The 20,744-nt window shown below is 49.8% G+C and overlaps 1 protein-coding gene across 3 annotated transcripts in view; it reads right to left on the bottom strand.

The window, feature by feature from the left end:
* The window catches only part of Tspan15 (tetraspanin 15), a 45,881-nt gene that overhangs the window by 18,062 nt on the left and 7,075 nt on the right, over positions 1-20,744 (bottom strand). The window contains exon 2 of one of the 3 annotated variants that reach the window (XM_006514080.1): positions 13,788-13,888. The exons of the other annotated variants lie outside the window; for them this stretch is intronic. The gene's annotated coding sequence lies outside the window, so the exon portion shown is untranslated. The remainder of the gene's footprint in view (positions 1-13,787; positions 13,889-20,744) is intronic. 3 annotated transcript variants of the gene reach the window in all.

Consider the following 20,744-nt stretch of genomic DNA (forward strand, 5'->3'; position numbering starts at 1 on the left):
TTCAGGACAGCTGGCCTACATGAGACCCTGTCTCCCATAGATAGATAGATAGATAGATAGATAGATAGATAGATAGATAGATAGATAGAGTGAGTCACGAACGTGGCTCTAATCCATATTGAGTGCTGTCGTTGTAAGAAATTACAGGCTGGGAGAATAGCTCAGTTAGTCAAGTGCTGCAGATGTCCTGGGTTCAATTCCCAGCGCTGCATAAGCCGGGTGGTGGTTTATGCACTGGCCAATTAAGAGCAGAAGTCCCCTCTGGTTCCATTCAGGCTTGAGGCCAGCCTGGGATACATAAGACCCTGTCTGAAGAGGAATGAGAAGGAAATAGTGAGATTATTACAGAGACACATACAGAAGGAAGGGCACAGGAAGATGCATAAGGCAGACATCCCCCTGCGAGCCCGGGAGAGGGCTTGGAACTCACCAGAACTTAATCTTAGGCTCTGACCCACAGACTGTGAGGAAGGGGAACTCTGTGGTGGTGTGCTATAAAAGCCCCTGAAGACAGGTACTAACTATAGAGGACAGCGCTCATGGACCAGGGATATGCCACTGCCCGCAGAGTCAGAGAACATGAGTCTCCGCTCCGGGACAGACATTCACCAGGAGTCTACATTCTCATCTGAGTAATGGGTATGAACACACTCATTCCGTTCCTGCTCACCCCACAGCTTGTTGACAGGTCTTATGAGATGATAAAGATGGACGTTCTAGAAACACGGGGCACAGTGTCACCGACATGCATACTCAACAGGCATGCCGCCCCAGGGACGTTTCCCAGCTGTTCAGAGACAGACACTTCACTCGGTATAAAATCACAAAGGAAGGGAGGAATTTCCCTTCGGAATGACTGTTGAGAAGACTGAAGGTCAGAACAGGACAGGAGAGATTTCTAGGGGATTGAGGTACACTCTCTCTCTCTACTTACTAGCATTTTAACACTGAGACATGGTACACATTTTAGCCACACGGGCTTACCACATGGCCTTCTGATCCTCCTTAGCTTCCCCCTGACATCCCAGGGCACGATCCCCCAAACCCTTCTCTGAGTGTGTTCGGTTGTTATGAGTCTCGTGAAGCCTTGGGGAGCCACAGTATTAAACGCTGAAAATCCCCAACTGCTCTGGTCTACATGCTTGTGATCTTTACCTCCCAGGAAGCTAAGTGGGAGGGTTCCAGGTCAGCCTACATTAGAGACGTTCTCCCATTTTCTCTCCCTCCCTAACCCTACACACACATCATAAAAGGGTTGTTTGTTTGTTTGTTTTATGATAGGGAGATCTTTCCCCATGAAACTTCTCCTGGCTTATTTTTTTCTCCTTTTGTGCTTATGAGTATGTTGGAGGGAGTTATTTCATTTGTTTGTTTTGTTGATATACAATCTCACGTAGCCCAGGCTGGCCTTGAACTTGCTGTGTAGCCCAGAAAGACCTTAAACTGCTAATCTCCCCACCTCTGTCTCCCAAGTACTGGGATGACTGCATGCACCATCACTCTGGGATTTGTGCTTATTAGTATTAAATAGACATTATTTTTAAAACTTTGCATTACATTTATCTACTTACTTGGGGAGAAAGGCAGCCTGTGGAAGCCAGAAGACAACTTCCACCATGCGAGAACTGAATACGGAACTCAGGTAAACAGGTTCATGGCAGGCACTCTGATCCAGAGAGCTACCTCACCGGCCTTTATTTACCCCCTGTGGTGGTTTGAATACACCTGGCCCAGAGAGTGGCATTTAGGAGGTGTGGCCTTGTTGGAGAAAGTGTGGGGGTGGGCTTTGAGGTCCTATGTAAGCTCTGCCCAGGACGGAAGAAACCCTTCTCCTCGCTGCCTATAGAAGAAGACAGTCCTCCTGGCTGCTTTCAGATCAAGATGTAGAACTCTCAGCTCCTTCTCCAGCATCATGCCTGCCTGGATGCTGCCATGCTTCCTGGTATGATAACAGACTGGACCTCTGGAACTATAAACCAGTCCCAATTAAATGTTTTCCTTTGTAAGAGTTGCCTTGATCCTGAGTTCAAATCCCAGCAACCACATGGTGGCTCACAAACATCTGACACCCTCTTCTGGAGTGTCTGAAGACAGCTACAGTGTACTTACATATAATAAATAAATAAATAAATAAATAAATAAATAAATCTTTAAAAAAAAAAAGAGTTGCCTTGATCATGGTGTCTCTTCACAGCAATGGAAACCCAAACTAACACACCTCCCTAAACATAATTCCAGGACAGGTAGATTTTGACAGTTCAGAGTACACACACACACACACACACACACACACACACACACACACACACACTGTCACTGAAGAAGCCTGGTCAGTATCTATACCCCATGTCTGCAAAAGAACATAGGCTGCACTTTCCCACAGACTTCAAGGTCAGACATCACTTCCCCCAAGTCTGCACAACTAAGGATTCTGGCACCAGAGCTGAATTCTGAAGGGCAGGGAACGACCACTAGCTTTATGAACTTTTCCAGTCCACAGCAAGCAGTAAGGAGGAATAACAGAAGCCATGTCCAAAGTGAGAGAAATGAGGGAAATCACTAACAGTGTTAGCGAGCTACGCTGGCGACTCAGCAAGCACTCAGAAGCACAGAGGCTGCTCCACAATGACTTCCAGCCTTTCAGTGGCCATAAGAGGCTCCTTATAGCCTATGGTAACCTCACATAGTGCCAAGGCTATCCTGTGTTAAGGGATGTGCCTGCTTCCGCCTGAGCTCAGAGAAGTGACAAGCATGGCCAGGAGCCACACCTCTAAGACACAGAAGCAGCTGATGGGATGATCACCAGAAAACCAGCTCTCTTGGATCCAGAGTCCTCTTCGATTTGAAGCTGAGTCTTCCTGGTTTGCAAAGACTTGCCACATCCTGGTTTTCTGAGACCCACCTCCTCGTCTAGAAAGAAGGTCTCTGTGGTATACATGACCAGGAGGGCTGACAGCATGGAGGGAAACAGCTGGCAGTTCTGTATGAGCAGGTAAGGGAAACTCTGGGCAAAGGGATGCAAACAAGTACAGCCTGGGCTTCATGAGACCCAAGAGAGAGAGAGAGAGAGAGAGAGAGAGAGAGAGAGAGAGAGAGAGCGCAAGCGAGAGAGCACAAGAGGGAGTGGGAGAGGGAGAAAAGAGAAGAGAGAAGAAAGAAGAAAGAGGAGGAGGAGGGAGGAGGAGAAGAAGAGGAGGAGGAAGATGAAGAAGAAGAAGAAGAAGAAGAAGAAGAAGAAGAAGAAGAAGAAGAAGAAGAAGAAGAGGAGGAGGAGGAGGAGGAGGAGGAAGAGGAGGAGGAGGAAGAGGAGGAAGGAGGAGGAGAAGAAGAAGAGGAGGAGGAGGAGGGAGGAAGAAGAAGAAGAAGGAGGAGGAGGAGGAGGGAGGAGGAGGAGGGAGGAGGAAGGAGGAGGAAGGAGGAGAAGGAGAAGAAGAAGAAGAAGAGGAGGAAGAAGAGGAGGAGGAGGAGGAGGAAGAAGAAGAAGAAGAAGAAGAGGAGGAGGAGGAGGAAGAGGAGGAAGGAGGAGGAGAAGAAGAAGAGGAGGAGGAGGAAGGAGGAGGAGGAGAAGAAGAAGAAGAGGAGGAGGAGGAGGAGAAGAAGAGGAGGAGGAGGAGGAGGAGGAGGAAAGAGGAGGAGGAGGAGGAGGAGGAGGAGGAGGAGGGGAAGGGGAAGGGGAAGGGGAAGGGGAAGGGGAAGGGGAAGGGGAAGGGGAAGGGGAAGGGGAAGGAGAAGGAGAAGGAGAAGGAGAAGGAGAAGGAGAAGGAGAAGGAGAAGGAGAAGGAGAAGGAGAAGGAGAAGAAGAAGAAGAAGAAGAAGAAGAAGAGGTAAGTCCAGCTCTCTCCCAACAGTGGGAAGCTAAGAGACAGGAAGAGATGGGATCCAGGGCTATAAAGCAAGTTTGAGGTCATGGACTACATGAATCTCTGACTTAAGAAAAAAAGGTCTGAAGTGGCTGGAGATATAACTCAGCAGTTGAGCACCTGCTGAAAAAGCCACCTGCCCGAATGACTCCACACCCACGGGCTGCTCACTGCACCCTAACCCTGTGTGGGTCAGCCCGAGACACCCGCACCTCGGACCTGTGGATGCACTTCACGGGAAGAGAGTGAGGCTAGGCTTGGCATGGGCTTCTGGACCCTCAAAGCCTGTCTCCCAGTGTCACTCCTACTCCAACAGGGCCACACCCCCTAATCCTTCCTAAACAGTCCATAGACTGGGGAATCAAACCTTCACACCACCATAGATGGTGCCATTCCACAGAGCCCAGGCATCATCAGAGTCCAGGCATTGAGGCGATCAAATAGGTGGGGACCCAGTGTTCTTGAGGGGAGGAGGGGGTGGGGCTTCATGGAGTCTGTGGGGGGAAAGTTTGAGTCTCATCTTGTAGCCAAACTGTACAGCCCATCCACGTTAGTATTTTCAGGATTGATTCCATGTTCTGCAAGGTTGTAAGCTTCGTGGTCCTAAAGCTTTCCTCTTTCCTACAGGATGGGCTCTGGGTCCTGGTATCTCCCCTCTGCTGGCTGCCCTCCTACCCACTTCCAGACCCCAGGCTTGTCCCCACCCCTCTCTCCCGCCTGACTCTCTGCTTCTGCTTGGCCTTTAAACCCATCCCTTAAATCCCAGAGCTGCGGGACAGTTTCATACACAGCCCATCTCAGCCCTCGGCAGAAGGACAATGGGTGGATTCTTTTATTTTTACAAGCTCCTTGGAGCCCTGGGACCACTCCAGGACAGTCCTGCTGCCAGTAAAACCAAACTTCCTTTGGTCTGATTGCATCCCCCTGCCCCACCCCCAAACCCCCTCAAACACCATTACTATCTCCTTGCTAGGGCTAGCCAGTCGCAAGAGCTCCTGGCCTCCAAACCCTGGGCAAAATTTCCACAGCAGACCAGAAAGCCCAGGCATCCTAACTCCCTCACTACCATACACCTCACCATCATAGACCCATCCCTCAAGGTCAAAGTGACCCTTCACACTGTCCTCACACCAGCACAGGCTAACCCAGCACAGGCTAACCCAGGGTCCCTGAGCAGGTGTTCGGAGCATTGCTGATCAGGACAAGAAGCTGGCATGAATCTTCCTGGGAATTTAACATTTTCCAAGTGATATTTACATCTCTGATGACATCAATTCACCCATCTGGGTATAAAGTCATCAGTCAATGACATCGTGCAATCCGGTCCCCTCCTTCGCTAATTATAGCCCTGCCCCAGGCAGCCAGCCTCCCCAGCTCCAGTGCAGGAAGCAAACAGATCATTTGTCAAACTGGACGGCTTCAGCTAAACAGGCATAGGGTAGGGGCATGGGGCCACACACAGCTGGAATACGGTGGGAAATGAACGTGACGCCGGCAGTCTGTGGCTAGGCCTTAGGCTGTAGGACCAAGCTGCCTCTTTGCCCTTCTGTTGTCCAAGATGAACTGGGTCTTTTCAGAACCAGCCTGGAGCTCAGCTTTCTCATGGGCAGAGCCAGGCCCAGCTATACAAAGCTGCCGGGAAACGGGCCATCCTGTGTGGTGCCCAGCACCTGTAGGTCCTCAGGATGCATCTGGTTGGTGCCTGGCTAGCTCATCCCACCTGGAACAGCCTTCCACTTAAAGGAGTCTATGAGGTCTTCTTCCAACCCTAATCCACATTACAAGCTCCTGCTGTGTCCCAGGTAAACTGCCAGGCTTCACCCAGGCCACAAGGACTCAAAATCAGATAGGGAGCAAATGTCTGTCCCATGGATGGATTCAGGGAGTCTCTGGAACACTGGGCTGCAGGGAAAGTCATGTCTTTTTTTTTTTTTAACCCTGAGTGTCTCTCAGGGTATAAAACTCTTGTAATAAAGGCTTGCTCCCCAGGGTGGGGCTGCTGGGAGCTGGTGGAGCCTTGAGGAGGTGGACCAAGTCATTAGATCACGGCCCAGAGGTCCCAAAACAGTGAGCCCAAATGAACCTTTCCCCTTCCACGTTAATTAGCTCAGGTAACTTGTTACAGTACTGTGGCGTGGACTAACACTGCCTCTAATTGCAATATACTCTCCAGGCTTACAAATGGAGGCGACTTAACAGTACTGGTGATGGTCACTGATGGATTACAGCATGTCTCCCCATGCCTCTGTCCCAGCCGTACAGAGCAGGAAGGACCGGTCAGAGGCAGGAGACAGGAGCTAGCTTTCTGGGCCTGCCTTGGTGTGGGTGCATCCTTACTCTGATTCCTATGACACTGTCAGATAGTAAAATAAAGCCCGCTGCCGTAACAGAGCATCTTTTTTATGCATGTATGTGCTTGTCTACATGTGTGTCTGTGTACTATTTATGTGTCTGACACCCAAGGAAGCCAGAAGAGGGAGTCAGATCCTCCGGGGCTGGAGTTATAGATGGTTGTGAGCTGCAATGTGCATGCTGACCATAGGTCCTCTGAAGAGCAGCCGGTGCCCTTAACCACTGATCTATCGCCACAGGCTCCTTTTTTAAAGGCAGAGTGTCATGTGGCCCAGGCTGGCCTGGTGCTAACTCCATGGAAGACCCTCCCTGAACTTCTGTTACTAGTGTTACATCAAGATCAGGTGATTCTGGGATTTTAGCATCTTAATCAAATGATTGAAATAAAAGCAAAAAAGAAAAAGAAAAAGAAAAAGAAAAAGAAAAAAGAAAAAGAGCCAGCAAAGCAGCAAGGAAATGTCGTTCAGAAGCCAAGTGATAGAAGACACCAGCCACACTGTCACACTACACAGTGGGCCACCTGAATCAAATGGCTCTCAAAGGCCCTGGCTTTCCTTTGAGGCATCCTTTGATGGGATCCAAGAGAAGGAGCTTGGTTGCTAAGAGGAGCAGCCCAGGTGACTGACAGGCTTGGCATATATATATATATATATATATGCTTCTACTCACGGCAAATGTCCTTTCCCACAGCACATATGCACACCGAAATATGCATAAGACTGCAAGTAGGGGACGTTTCCTAAAAGTTTCCTAGGAGAACACAGTTTCACTCACTGTGAATGCACTCAAAACCAGTTCAGGCCAGATCCATGCCCCGCCCCCACCCCCATATTCCCTTACCTAGAAATTTAAGTAGAAACTTTTCTCAAAGGGGCAGCTATTGGTGACTCTTAGGGAGGGGGAGCCTCACTTCACTGTGCAGATCCGTGCAGGCCAGGGTGCGGGTATCGAAGCTGGTCCCCATGTTAGCCTGCCTCCCTTTGGAGCATCCTGCAACTCTGCCTGGCTTGTGGGTTTTCTTTATGCGAGTCTTATTTAGGAATAGGGTTCTTTTCCTCGCTCAGGCTTTCCTGCGCTGGATAAAATCTTCAGGGGGCATTTTGTAGCCTTCCTGAATTGGCCCAGGGGTGGGAGCCATGGCAGTCACAAAACAGGCCCGCCTAGGAGGCAAGGTAAACATCATTTTCTACCCTCCTGTTGGCAGAAAGTTGATTTCAAAGACTCCCCACGCGCACAACGCATTCCAGACAGCGAGGGAGAGAGACTGGGAGGTTTGTGAAACCAGTTATTCAGTCCAGCCAGGGCAGAGTGGAATTTCTAATCAAGAACCATCACAGCCATACAACAAAGTGTAGCCCAGACAGACAGGTGGGAGTCATAAGAACCCAACCGCATACTGAGACAAGACGCAGCCATTTCTTTGTCCTTGGGAGTCCAGGGAGGGTCCACTGCAGTAAGCCTGGAAGGAGGCGCTGAGTTATGCACCTGGGAGGGTAAATCTGAGAGCTGACATAGCCTGAGATGCTTCTGGAATAAGGCCCTCCACAGAATCCCCTTCTGAACAGAAGAGTATGTGAAAAATCACGGAGGTGGTTATGGGAGGGAGGGGAGGGGCAAAAGTAAGTCACCTTCCCCTCCTTCCCCACCCCCTGCCCTCCATTTCCCCTAACACCCCCCCCCCGTGTCTCTCTCTCTCTTACACACACACATAACCACACCTACACCTACACACACACACACACACACACACACACACACACCAGCTCTCTCTAACCCTCTCTGCCCTGCTTCCCTGGAACCATCTCCATGGTCCTTGGATAACGGTGGCTGCCAAGGACCTACTTCTGGTCAGCCTTGATAGCTCATTGCCAAGAGCCCAACAGAGCACAAGGCCATGTTCCCTGCGGTTCCCCCCCCACCCCCACCCCCGTACATCTGACCCTGGGGATCGAAAATCCCCGACTCAGGCCACTGCAGGAGCACTCAGATGCAGGGACAGAGTTGTACTGATGGTAGGAGAGAATAGGGAATTCTGGGATAGGAGCTTAGAGACCCAAGGGATGAGAGCCTTACAGGGTGGGGGAGATCTGCTGACAGTCTCCGGGGCTCAACCTTCTTCCTTCTCACCCCACCCATGACTGCCTTCCCCTACAGCCCAGGGCATCCAGACAGCCAGAAACAAACAGTCAACAAGACTTAGGGATGTAGCTCAGTTGGCAGAATGCTCGCCTAGCATGCACGAGGCCCTGAGTTTAATCCCTAAACCTGCAAAAATCCAAATATGGATCAGAAGTTCAAGGCTAGCCTTGTCTAGAAAAAGAAAAAAACAAAACAACCCAAATCATTCTATTTACTTATTTGTAATGCTCAGCTCAGAGCGCTCCTCTCCTGGGAATGCCTTACAGTTCACTGGGTAAAAGGGATCTCTCTGCTCTTCTCAACGGCTACAAAAGCAACAACAGGAAGCCCTCACTGGTGGCAATATGAACCATACTTACTGTACTGGCTAGTTTTGTGTCAACTTGACACAGCTGTAGTTATCACAGAGAAAGGAGCTTCAGTTGAGGAAATGCCTCCATGAGATCCAACTGTGAGGCATTTTCTCAATTAGTGATCAAGGGGGAAAGGCCCCTTGTGGGTGGTGACATCTCTGGGCTGGTAGTCTTGGGTTCTATAAGAGAGCAGGCTGAGTAAGCCAGGAGAGGCAGGCTAGTAAAGAACATCCCTCCATGGCCTCTGCATCAGCTCCTGCTTCCTGACCTGCTTGAGTTCCAGTCCTGACTTCCTTGGTGATGAACAGCAGTATGGAAGTGTAAGCCGAATAAACCCTTTCCTCCCCAACTTGCTTCTTGGTCATGATGTTTGTGCAGGAATAGAAACCCTGACTAAGACAGTCCATAGATATGTGCATGGCCTGGTGGCAGGAGCCAGCACCACTTACCAACTGTGACCTCGACATAGCACATTATCACAAATGTACTAAAAAGACCCAAACATCTATGGACAGGACGTTGAATGGCTTCTCCACATACCACGCTCTTACCACAAAAGCCAAGGCGATTAGTCAAATCAGCTTACAATGACCAAGTGACCACAATGCAAAAGGACTCTCCAAAGTTCTGGGCCCCCAGCAGGTGTTCAATAATGTTACTTCCTTCCTGTAGCTCACACAGGGGTCACTGTTAGGCACACATCTCAAAACCTAATTCTGATGTCAGAAAACAAATAACAAACAGAAAAACCAACCACCTTTTCATGACAGCCACTTTGATCCAAGGTTACCTTCCAGAGGGAGGGAAGAGTCCTGTGGACTTCAAGGAAACACTCCAGCAAGTCTCAGACATTTGAATACTTGATCCCCACTTGGTGGGTATTTGGGGAGGATTAGGAGGTGTGGCCTTGCTGGACGAAGTTCATCACTGGAAGAGGCAAGCCTTGGGGTTTCAGAAGACTTGTAGATTGAGATGTGAGCTGCTCAGCTGTGACTCCCCCGTGCAGAACACCCCCTCCAGTCTTCCGTCATGGACTCTAACCCTCCGGAACCAGAGGCCCAGCATAAATTCTTCCCTTTCTACGTTGCTTTGGTGATGGTGTCTCTTCACAGCAAAAGAAAAATAACTACGACACATCCTATGGTCCATTCTACATCCATCAACCAGGCCACCGTGTGCCAGGCACTGGGACTAAATAGGTAGGGTATCACCTCGGTGAGCTCCTAAGTGGCCTCCCTCTGCACCCCTCTCTATTCTCAACATGACAGGCTAAGGAGCTTACTTAAATGTCACAGTAAGAGGAGCCAATTATCTACTGTAATCAGGGATGGTGGCATTTGGGTGAAGAGAGGGCCCGAGCTTCCTCGGAGGAGCATCCAAGCAGGACCCCCGGGCCTAAAAATTTGTAGCTGATCAGGTATCATGACTTGGGAGCTGCGGTGTTTTGAATAGAAATGGCCCCATAGACTCATTTGTTTGAATGCTTGGCCCATAGGGAGTGTGTGGCCTTGGTGGAGTGGGTGTGGCCTTGGTAGAGGAAGTGTGCTATTGTGGAGGCGGGCTTTGAGGTACTATGCTATGCCAATGATGGTCTCCCTCAGTTGCCTGCGGATCAAGATGAACCATTCTTGACTCCTCCAGCACCATGTCTGCCTGCACGCTGCCATGTTTCCTGCCATAATGATTATGAACTAAACCTCTGAACCTGTCAGCCAGCCCCAATTAAGTGTTTTCCTTTATAAGAGTTATTGTGGTCATGGTGTCTCTTCACAGCAATAAGACCCAAAGTAAGACAGACGACAAGACAAAGAGGTGGCTGTTTGCTCTGGGCAGAGGGCAGAGACCTCGAATGTGCATAGGAATGATCTGAAGGTCTGTGAGTTTCCAGATGCTCTGCGACCCTTGGGTCAAAAGTTATAGTACAGGGACTATGGGTTTTGAGTTTTTTTGAGACAGGGTTTCTCTGTATAGTCCTGGCTGTCCTGGAACTCACTTTGTAGACCAGGCTGGCCTCGAACTCAGAAATCCGCTTGCCTCTGCCTCTCAAGTGCTAGGATTAAAGGCGTGCACCACCACTGCCTGGCCAGGTTTTTCTTTTTTTAATGTCTGAGAAACGTTTTAGATACAATTGGAGCACCTTTTAAAATTATTTCTTTGTTTTATACACATTAGTGTTTTGATTGCATTTATGTCTGTGTGAGGGTGTCAGATCCCCTCAAACAGGAGTTAAAGACAGCTGTGAGCTGCAGTTTTAATGTGGACCTGAAAGGGGTATCCTTTGACCCAAGAAGATTTTAAAATACACCCTGGAGGTCAGCCATAGTGATGCACACCTTGAATCCCAGCACTTGGGAGGCAGAGACAGGAGGATCTCTGTGAGTTTGAGACTAGCCAGGTCTATATAACAATTTTCAGAACAGTTAAGATTATAGAGAGAGCCCCTGACTCAAAAAATAAGCATGTCTTTGATCCTCATACTTGGGAGGCAGCAGTAGGTAGATCTCTGTGAGTTCAAGGCCAGCCTGGACTACTGAGCTAGTTCTAGGATAACCAAGGCTATAGAAAGCAACCCTGTCTTGAAAAACCAAAAAATAAAAATAAAAAATAGCCGGGCAGTGGTGGCGCACGTCTTTAATCCCAGCACTTAGGAGGCAGAGGCAGGCGGATTTCTGAGTTCAAGGCCAGCCTGGTCTACAGAGTGAGTTCCAGGACAGCCAGGCCTATACAGAGAAACCCTGTCTCAAAAAACAAAAGAAAGAAAGAAAGAAAGAGAGAGAGAGAGAGAGAGAGAGAGAGAGAGAGAGAGAGAGAACGAACAAACCATGCCCCATGCTCTCCAGGAAGCCTGTTGCAAGTCTCAGGCCTCATAGCATACAAGGTAGCATTGGCAGGGAAGTGTCAGGGAAGACAGCCAGGAGCCGGAGGTGGGTGGCCTCTTCTGCTCCCAAATTAATGGCTAAACTGGAGACTTCACCAACTGCTAATTGGAGCTAAGTACAGACTATAACGGGAACTTCCCTCTTACACACTGAGCTAGAAAACAAGACACTGGGGGCTTTAGAAAAGTCAGAGAGAGATAGAGATAAGTAGGAGGCCAAGGGGTTGGGGATGGGGAACAGAGAGGAGACGCCTGGCATCTTAATCCTTCCTCCTCAGCTTTGAGAAAATGAAAAACAAACACAAGGCAGGTGTGGTGGCTCACACCTGCATATCCTATTGCTTGGGGGGCTGAGGTGGGGCAGGAGCTGTGCCACAGTGTAAAATCCCGCTTCAGAAGATAAGAAGAGACCGTTGAGAACACTACCCAACCCCCCCCCCCCACCCTCCAGACAGAGCTGCTCTGAGCCTGATAGCAGAAGCCCACATTACTTAGAGGCTCTGGGGCGCTGGGAAAACCAGGGCCCTCTCTGAGCTCTGTTCTTCTTCTCCACTCTAAAATACAAATGCAATGGTCACTCCAAGGCTCCTCTGAGATGGCCAGCCTTCTTTGTGAACTGTGACCTACTGGTAAGAATCCTGACTCTTTCAGAACAAGGTGGCACAATGACAAGAGTCTCCAGAAGAGCCAGAAACCAGTCAGTGGGGATTTCCATGTGTCCCAAGTCCACTGGCCCCCTACCTTGTGCACGCTTGGACTTGGATTGGCATGTGCTGCTTAGACTTATCAATTAGGGGTGTGTGTGTGTGTGTGTGCGCGCGCGCTCACGTGTGTGCATGTGTGGGGTATCTATCTATGTTTCTCGGTGTGTCTATGCCTGTCTGTCTGTGTGTAAGTGTCTATGTCTCTGTGTGTATACATGTGTATCTATGTCTGTCTGTATGTATGTATGTGTCTATGTCTCTCTGTGTGTACGTGTGTGTCTATGTCTGTCTCTCTGTGTGTGTCTATGTCTCTGTGTATGTATTGTGTGCCTATGTCTATGTGCCTATGCCTGTGTGTGTGTGTCTATGTCTCTGTGTATGTATTGTGTGCCTATGTCTACGTGCCTTTGCCTGTGTGTGTGTGTGTGTGTGTGTGTGTGTGTGTGTGTGTGTTACTTCTTCACCTTATCTTTGTTTTGAGACAGGGGCTTTCTCTCTGTACCCCGGCCTGGCTTGAGTTGGTAATCCTGTCTTCCCAGCTTCTAGAGTGCTGGGATCACAGGTATGAACCACCCTGCTGGATAAGATTTTTCTTTAAAATGGTGTCTTCTCTGAACAGTCCCAGACCTAACCCAACCAGCACCTATAAAATCAAACATTCAAGGTTCTTATTTTCTTTAAAAAAAATGTTTGTTTGATGTGTATGTATCTGAATGTAATGTATGCACACTACATACATGCCGTACCCAGAAGAGAATGACAGACACCCTGGAGCTGGAGTTATAGCCTGTACTAATGAGCTACCCAGTGTGGATACTGGGAATTGAACCTGGGCCCTCTGGAAGAGCAGCAAGCTCCCTTACCCACTGCGCCATCCCTCCAGCCTCTTAATTATTTTCAGTAACAAACACTGCTCTTAATACACAGATGGACCACAAGACCGTGCTGTGACCTCCTGAGATAAGCAGGCAGATCCTGGCTGCCCAACCCCCTTATTGTGCAGATGGCAATCTGAGGCACAGTGATCACTCCCCCACAGTGTCACACAGTGAATTAACCACTGGTCAGCAGCTGTGACCCAGTTCTCCCGACTCCCAGGCCAACTGTCTCCACCGAAGGCTGCCCTTCCTCCTCAGGAATATGAGTTCTCACGCCCTGGCATATCCTCTCAAGAAAAAAAAAAAATAGAAAAAGAAAAAAGAACCATTTTCATGACAGTAAAGCTGGTTCTACTTCTGCTTCTTGCAACTCCAGGGAGCCTGATGGGACCCAGACCGGGGAACCTCAGTCACTAGGGCTCTGCCCACTCCTTCCTTTCCCACACTGGACCATGGTCAGTGTACTTCCCTGGTAGAGCCACCACCCCTATTCCAGCACCCAGCTTCTTCCAGTCAAGCCTCCAGAGGATCCAAAACTCCCAGACGCCAAAGAAACGTTTGATGACTAAAGCCATCAAGCCAGGATGACCTCGAAGAAAGAAACGCAGAACAAAAGAGGCTACCTGCAGCAGACACTAGGTAGCCAGCCAGCCAACCAACAGTCCTGTCAGAGCCGCACACACTCACAGGAACAGGGCAGGAACAAACAGCTGCTCCCTGGGGCCTGCAAAGGCAAGCATGTCTAGTAAGCGACTGAGCTGGGAGCGACAGGCGGAAGAGCTCTTCATTGTTAGCTCCAAGGAGACAAAGGAAGAGGATGTGGACCTGAGAAGATACCAGGTCCGGGAGGCACAGGGGGGTTTCCTGGCTGCAGAAGGCCTAGCTTAGGGGGCTGAGGACGGAGCTCCATTGGCAGGGTGTTTCCCTAGTATGCAAGAGGATCAGACAGATGGACACAGGGATACCCACTTTTGATCTCAATACTCAGGAAGCAGAAGCAGGAGGATCGGGAAGTCAAGGTCATCCTCGGCTACATAGCCAATTCCAGGGTAGCCTGGGGTAATGGTTTCAGTAGGTTTGGCCCCCAGAGATTTTTGAATGCTTGGCCACAGGGAGTGGCACTATTAGGAGTTGTGGCCCTGTTGGAGTGGGTGTCGCCCTGGAGGGTGGTCTTCGAGATTTCCTAGGCTCAAGCTACACTCAGAGTGGCTCAGAGACTCTGGCTGCTGCCTTTGATCAAGATGTAGAACTCTCAGCTCCTTCTCCGGTACCATGCCTGACTGCGTACTGCCATGCTTCCTGCCATGATGATAATGAACCAAACCTCTGAACCTGTAAGCCAGCCCCAATTAAATGTTTTCCTTTGTAAGAATTGCCTTGGTCATGGTGTCTATTCATAGCAATAAAACCCTAAGATACAAGTCCCTGCTTTAAAAAAATTCTTTTAGATGTATCTCCCAGGGATGTTAGGAGTTGGGAGGTGGCTGTGATAAATGATCCGCCAGACATCAGGGCTTCCGAGAAGCCAACTGCCAGGGCCTCTACTGGCCCCACTCGAGTCACCCAAGACCACAGCTGTCTCAGCATGCTGCTATACAGCTCAGCCAGGCTCACCTGTCCTGCAGCTCGTCACGAGACCAACAGCAGTGCCTCCCGGGTCAAAGGCCGAGTCGGAGCCAAGCAGAGAAGTGATCGAGAGACACGGGTTAGGCACATATCAGAATTACCTGGAAGCAACTGTGCTTACCTGTGCTCCCAACCCTAAGGAAGCAGAGGCAGGAGGATTCCCGAAATGTCAAGGCTAGCCTGGACTACAGAGAAAACTGCTGTTTCAGAAGCACCAAAAAAAGAAAAAAAAAAATTTCACCTGGAGAAGTTGGCCCCACGCCCTGGAACTTGTGAATGTAAATGTGACCTTAACCGAAAGTGGCAAGGTCTACTCCTCGTGCACCCCAGATCCACCCAAGTCAGCAGCAATCACGATGGGCGTGGCTGTGTGGATCTGAGAAACCTCTAAGGGCAGGAGGCCTCCTAGCAAGGAGAAGGTAAGTCTGCTAGCCTTGGTAAGTGACCCAGTCTCAGAAGAGAGCACTCCGCTCCACTGCACCCAGCGACTGCTCTGAACTGGGCACCCACCCGCCACACTGTTCCTTCTGCCTGCACAGGGTCCTGGCATAGCAAGAGGACACACACCAGAGTCAGCTGTGACTCTGACTTCAGCCATGACTGAGGGTTCCACGCTGTACCTGGTGTAGCTGGAGAGCCTAGAGCACCGGCTCTCTGCTAATTACTGGGAATCAGCAAAGAAAGGCCATGTGACCATCCTGGGACACCGGCAGTGCCCATTCTGATGCACGCAGCTGTCCTGGGCAGGAAGCGGAAAGGCTGTAACACGGAAAAACAGACTCCCTCTGCCAAGGCTGTGTTCCTCTACTCACAAAGCAAATATTGATTTCTCTTGCAGGTCAAGACACACGTATGTCTCTAGCTGAGAAAGTCCCTTCTGGAAAAAAAGGGAAATACATGATAGGTACTGTTCTCTCCATGAAACAGGCACAGATATAAAAGGTGGCAGCAAACAAGTCACTCCCTTCCCCTCTCAAGCCTCAGTATTTCTATCTGTAAAATGGGATAGCATCCCCATCCTACCCAGATCACTGGGTTGTTCCAAGAACCCAGAAAGGTGAAGGAAAGCTAAGGGGGCTGCGATCGTGGTATCTCATGAGACATCCTGCAAGGTTCATCCTATCTACGCCAACACCTCTGAGATGCAATCATCACCTCCTTTCAAGAGCAAAGAAAATTAAAGTACAGGAGTCTAACAAAATGGCTCAGCAGCTAAAGTCCTTGCCAGGCCAGTCTGATGGCCTGAGTTTGATCCCCAGAACCCAAGTAAAGGTGGGAGAAGAGAACTGGATTCACAAAGCTGTCCTCTAATCTCTACAAGGGCATAGTAACACACCACACACACACACACACACACACACACACACACACACAAAGTTTAAAGCCCAATCTGCATAGTGAGTTCTAGGACAGCCTTGGCTAAACAGACAGCAGACAGACCATATATATATATATATATATATATATATATATATATATATATATCAATGATAGATAGATAAGAAAGAACAAACATCAAGACAGAGCATTGTCCCCAACCTGTCTCTGGTCACACAGCTAAACAGACCTCTGTATTTCTCTCTTTCTAGCAACAGAGCTGAGCCTTTCTGCCTCCCTACACATTCTAGCTACATGGCCCTTTGTGTGTTACATGGCCCCTTGAGTGTTGAAAAGGGGTAACCAACGGATGGTCAATGCCTTCTCACATACTACCCCCCCCCAAGCTCACACTGGACCCTCTCTCTAAGCTCCCCACCCCCCACAAGCCCTTCAGGCCTCAGGACTCCCATAGTAGCTCTGCTCACTGGCTGCTGCCGCCTGACTACAAATTCCATCTTCTCTGCAAGTGAGCCCTAGGAACCGCACAGAGATGTCATCTTAGACTACTTGGTCAAGCCAGCCTTGGCCCAGGGATCTAGCTCAGAACTGTACACATGTACAGTGTTGACAGCTACCTGCCTGACACTCCTGGTGTGTGTAGACCCTGTCCCCCTGAGCCCCCAGAAATGCCTTGTCCATTTCTCTGGGTTCTGGGACCGACTCTCAGAGCCTAGTGGAACATTCCTCACACGGGCCCATTGTGTGGCCTTCGGTCTCTGCTGGTATACCCCCAAGGCCCTGGGTAATGAGATGGTTAATACTGTATTGCTTGCTTGCCTTCTTGCTGTGACGAACAATCCAACAAAAGCAATTCATAGAAACAAAGGTTTATTTTAGCTCGGTGTAGTCTGGCATGGCAAAGGGTCACGTTGACAGGGTCTGTCAACTTGACAGGGTCTAGAATCATCTAGGAGATAGACCTCTGGGCACATGTGTGAGGAAGTTTCTGGAATGAGTTAATTGAGGTAGGAAGACTCTCAAACATGGGCTCCGGAACATGGGCAACAAGGTCCCACATGTGAAGTCCAAGACTGCGTGAAATGGAGAAGACCAGCGGAAGAGCAGCTCTGGCCATCCCTCTGCTTCCTGACTGCGGCTGTAACGTGCCCCTCTGCCATGCCAGACTACACCGAGCTAAAACAAACCTTTGCTTCTATGAATTGCTTTTGTTGCACTGTTTGTCACAGCAAGAAGGCAAGCAAGCAATACAGACAGGAGGGCCCCATAACCTGTCACCCTCAATGGGTTGAACCTCTCAGCTAGAGGCCACACCACCTGTTCTAGAAGCCAGGGATTCTTGGAAAGCAGCCTCTGCCAACGTGACTGGTTCTGAGGCTCCTCAGCTCGCTCTCTGTGCAAGGGGACGGAACATTCCTCAGGCTCTTAAAGACTTTATTTTACAGGAGCCCCTCAAAGCCCTTGAGGGGTGTCTACAGATGAAGGTTCTGGGAAAGGCAGTCCTTTACCCAGTTCACACAGAAAAGATGACAATGACCTAGCTCTCCTGGGATGTCCCTGCCAACAGCCCTGACAATGAAACGTCCCCTTCCAGTGACTCTGACCCTGACCCTAAACTCCATATACAATCAAATCCCCTCTCCCTCTCCACCCATATCTGGCTTCTTCTAGGTTCCTCCTCTGCACCAGCCTCGGCCCTGCCTTGCCTGCCTCATGGCCTTTGTACTTTGCACCCTGCCTGCCTGCCTGCCCTGCCCTACCCTGCCCACCTGCCTGCCTGCCCTGCCTGCCTGGGGTGTTCTCTACGGGATGTTCCTTGTCAATTGCAACCCCCCCCCCAAGCCAGCTCCTGGTGAAGACTTTCTTTGACCAGAACACCTAAAGTGGGAATTCCTAGCCTTTCCCACTGACTCCCGAATTCCCACCTTAGCAATATGTCCCTCCAAGGCTTTACCCAAAGACCTTTCTTGTTCATGGTTGTGTCCTGTACTGTACGTGTCTGGTCTACAGGAGGTGTCAACTCATTGACAGAATGAATTACTGTACTTTCCCTACCTGCCCTAGAAAGAACAGCTGGTCTAGCCTCCTGTCTCCAACTAAAGTGTCAACCCAAACCAACTCATGTCCAGAGTCCTTTCTGGGTAAGCCTTTCCCTGTGTCCTGTGCCCTAGTTCACCCAGAAGGCATCTTTGCTGTGGGTGGAGCAGGCTGGCACTGGAATTCCAAGATCAGTCCCTTATCTGGTTTCCTATGAACCCCACCCATGGGTGTCCCCGTGAATCACCTAGAGAGAAGAGAGGCAGAAGGAGGGCTGGTAGCCCTGCCTGTTTCTTTAGAACCAAAGCCACAGGTGCTGGGTCCGGTTGTACAGGTTGAGGTAGCCATTCCTCTGCAGGAGGGAACAGGGCCTTGTGCAGAATTCTGGACCCTACAGCTGTTCCTTTATACAACAGGGACACTAGAGGGCTGCAATCCTGCCTCACCCTGGTTCAGGCTAAAGGAGGCCCAGACCCGGGCTGTGGGAAGGCCATTCGCTGGCTTCCAGCTGGAGTTTCACTGGGTTCTCTCTAAAGCACCTGCATGGAATGTGAAACGAGCCCTGCCCAAAGAATCAAGGAGAAAAAAACAATTCCGGAAGTAAAAACCTTTGCATATGTACAAGATATCCAGACAGATGCCAATCAATATGTGACAGAGGTCCCATACTGGGGTAGGATCAAAGGTAAATTATTGTCTTCATGTTTTCCTAAATTGCTTTAAAAAAAAATAGTCAGGTACTTGTATGATTTTTCTCAAAAAAAACAGGGCTCGTTTTCAAAAAGAAAAAATCTGCAAGAGTCTGGTGTGGAAGCACACACCTGTAAGCATTGCTCTCTAGGCTGAGACAAGAGTATCACTGGGAATTCCAGGCCAGCCTGGGCTCCATGGTGACTTCCTGGCTAGCCTGGGCTAGGCATTCTGCAACAACAATGCAACAAGCAATGACAATCTGCAGAAACCACTTTGCTTTCCATCTGCTATCACCTACCAGGACATAGGTGGAGGAGGATGACTCCTCCGAGAGTGGTCACCTCCCACTCTAACCCTGGAGGTGTGAGCTACGGGGGGGGGGGGGGGGGGGCTGGAGGGCTGGGGGGTTGAAGGTTGTGAGGAGACACCTATTTCTTGGTCTGGGGGAGCATTCTAAGGCAGCTCCTCACTTTGCTCCAGACTCTGGTTTCTTCTGGACCTCCAGAGGGGCTTTAGGGACCTGTCCCAGGGAGGCCGTGGCGCGCCTGGCAGGGAGATGAGGCGAGAGCACGCTGGGCAGTGCCCTGTGTATATAAGGAGTGGAGTGTTTGCAGTGCCAGGCCCGGCTCCCAGCTCGGTTTACATATCAGTCCACTTACTCCCAGCAAGTCTGGGCGTGCTCTGCTCTTAACATGCATTTCACGGATAAATCCGCAGAGTTGCCGCCGTTGGGTGCAGAGTTCACACTCTGACAGCGAAATACAAAGATCCAGGGACTGTAGAGTCGAGACTCTAGTGCTAGAGGTAGAATGCTCACTGAGCATGCGCACGGTCCTTCCAGGATTCACTCGCCAGCACCACATTAAAAAACCCGGGCATGGTAGTTGCATACTTGTAATAAATAGGAATATTTGGGAAGAGGAGGCAAGAGGATCCGAAGTTCAAGGTCACCGTCACCCACAATAGGAGTTTGAGACCTGGACTATATGAGACCTCGATTCAAAAAAGGGGGGGAGGGGCGGGGAGGAGGAAAAGAAGGGATGGAGGGATGGCTCAGTGGTTAAGAGTTTGCTGCTCCCAAGTCCAGTCCCAGCGCCCACAGCACACTGGGCAGTTCACAACTACCTGTAACTCCAGTTCCAATAGATCTGACACCCTCTCTGGCCTCCTCGGACACACATGCACACACGCGGTGCACATAGCCTCATGTAGGCGCGCACACACACACCCATAATAAATACATACACGAATCTTTAAGAACAGAAAAAGATTCTGAGGAAAGGCTTAGAAGACTAGCCTATCATTACAAATTATTTCCTCCTGCACTTGTGACCTCTGCCACCAACCCTCCCCACTCACCACTACTACACAGGATTCTTCCCTTCTTGATTCCTCAACGACACTACACACATACACATACACATACACATACACACACACACACACACACACACACACACACACACACATATGAACACATACATACACACAAGCGCACACCCGCTCATACACATATATACACACACACACGTATGAACACATACATACACACATACACACACACAAGCACACACCCGCTCATACACGTATATACACACACACACACACACACATATGAACACATACACACACACAAGCACACACCCGCTCATACACATATATACACACACACATGAACACATACATATACACATACACACACACAAGCACACACCCGCTCATACACATATATACACACACAAGCACACACACACACACACACACACGTATACACATACACACAAACACACACACACAGATCCAAAAGGAGACCCAACAACAGGCTTGGCTTTCTAGAGAGCCAGGTGCTGGCCGTGAATTCAGACTAACCCACTTGAAGTTATGCC

Source organism: Mus musculus, chromosome 10 (genome assembly GCF_000001635.26).
Source record: "Mus musculus strain C57BL/6J chromosome 10, GRCm38.p6 C57BL/6J".
NCBI lineage: Eukaryota > Metazoa > Chordata > Mammalia > Rodentia > Muridae > Mus > Mus musculus.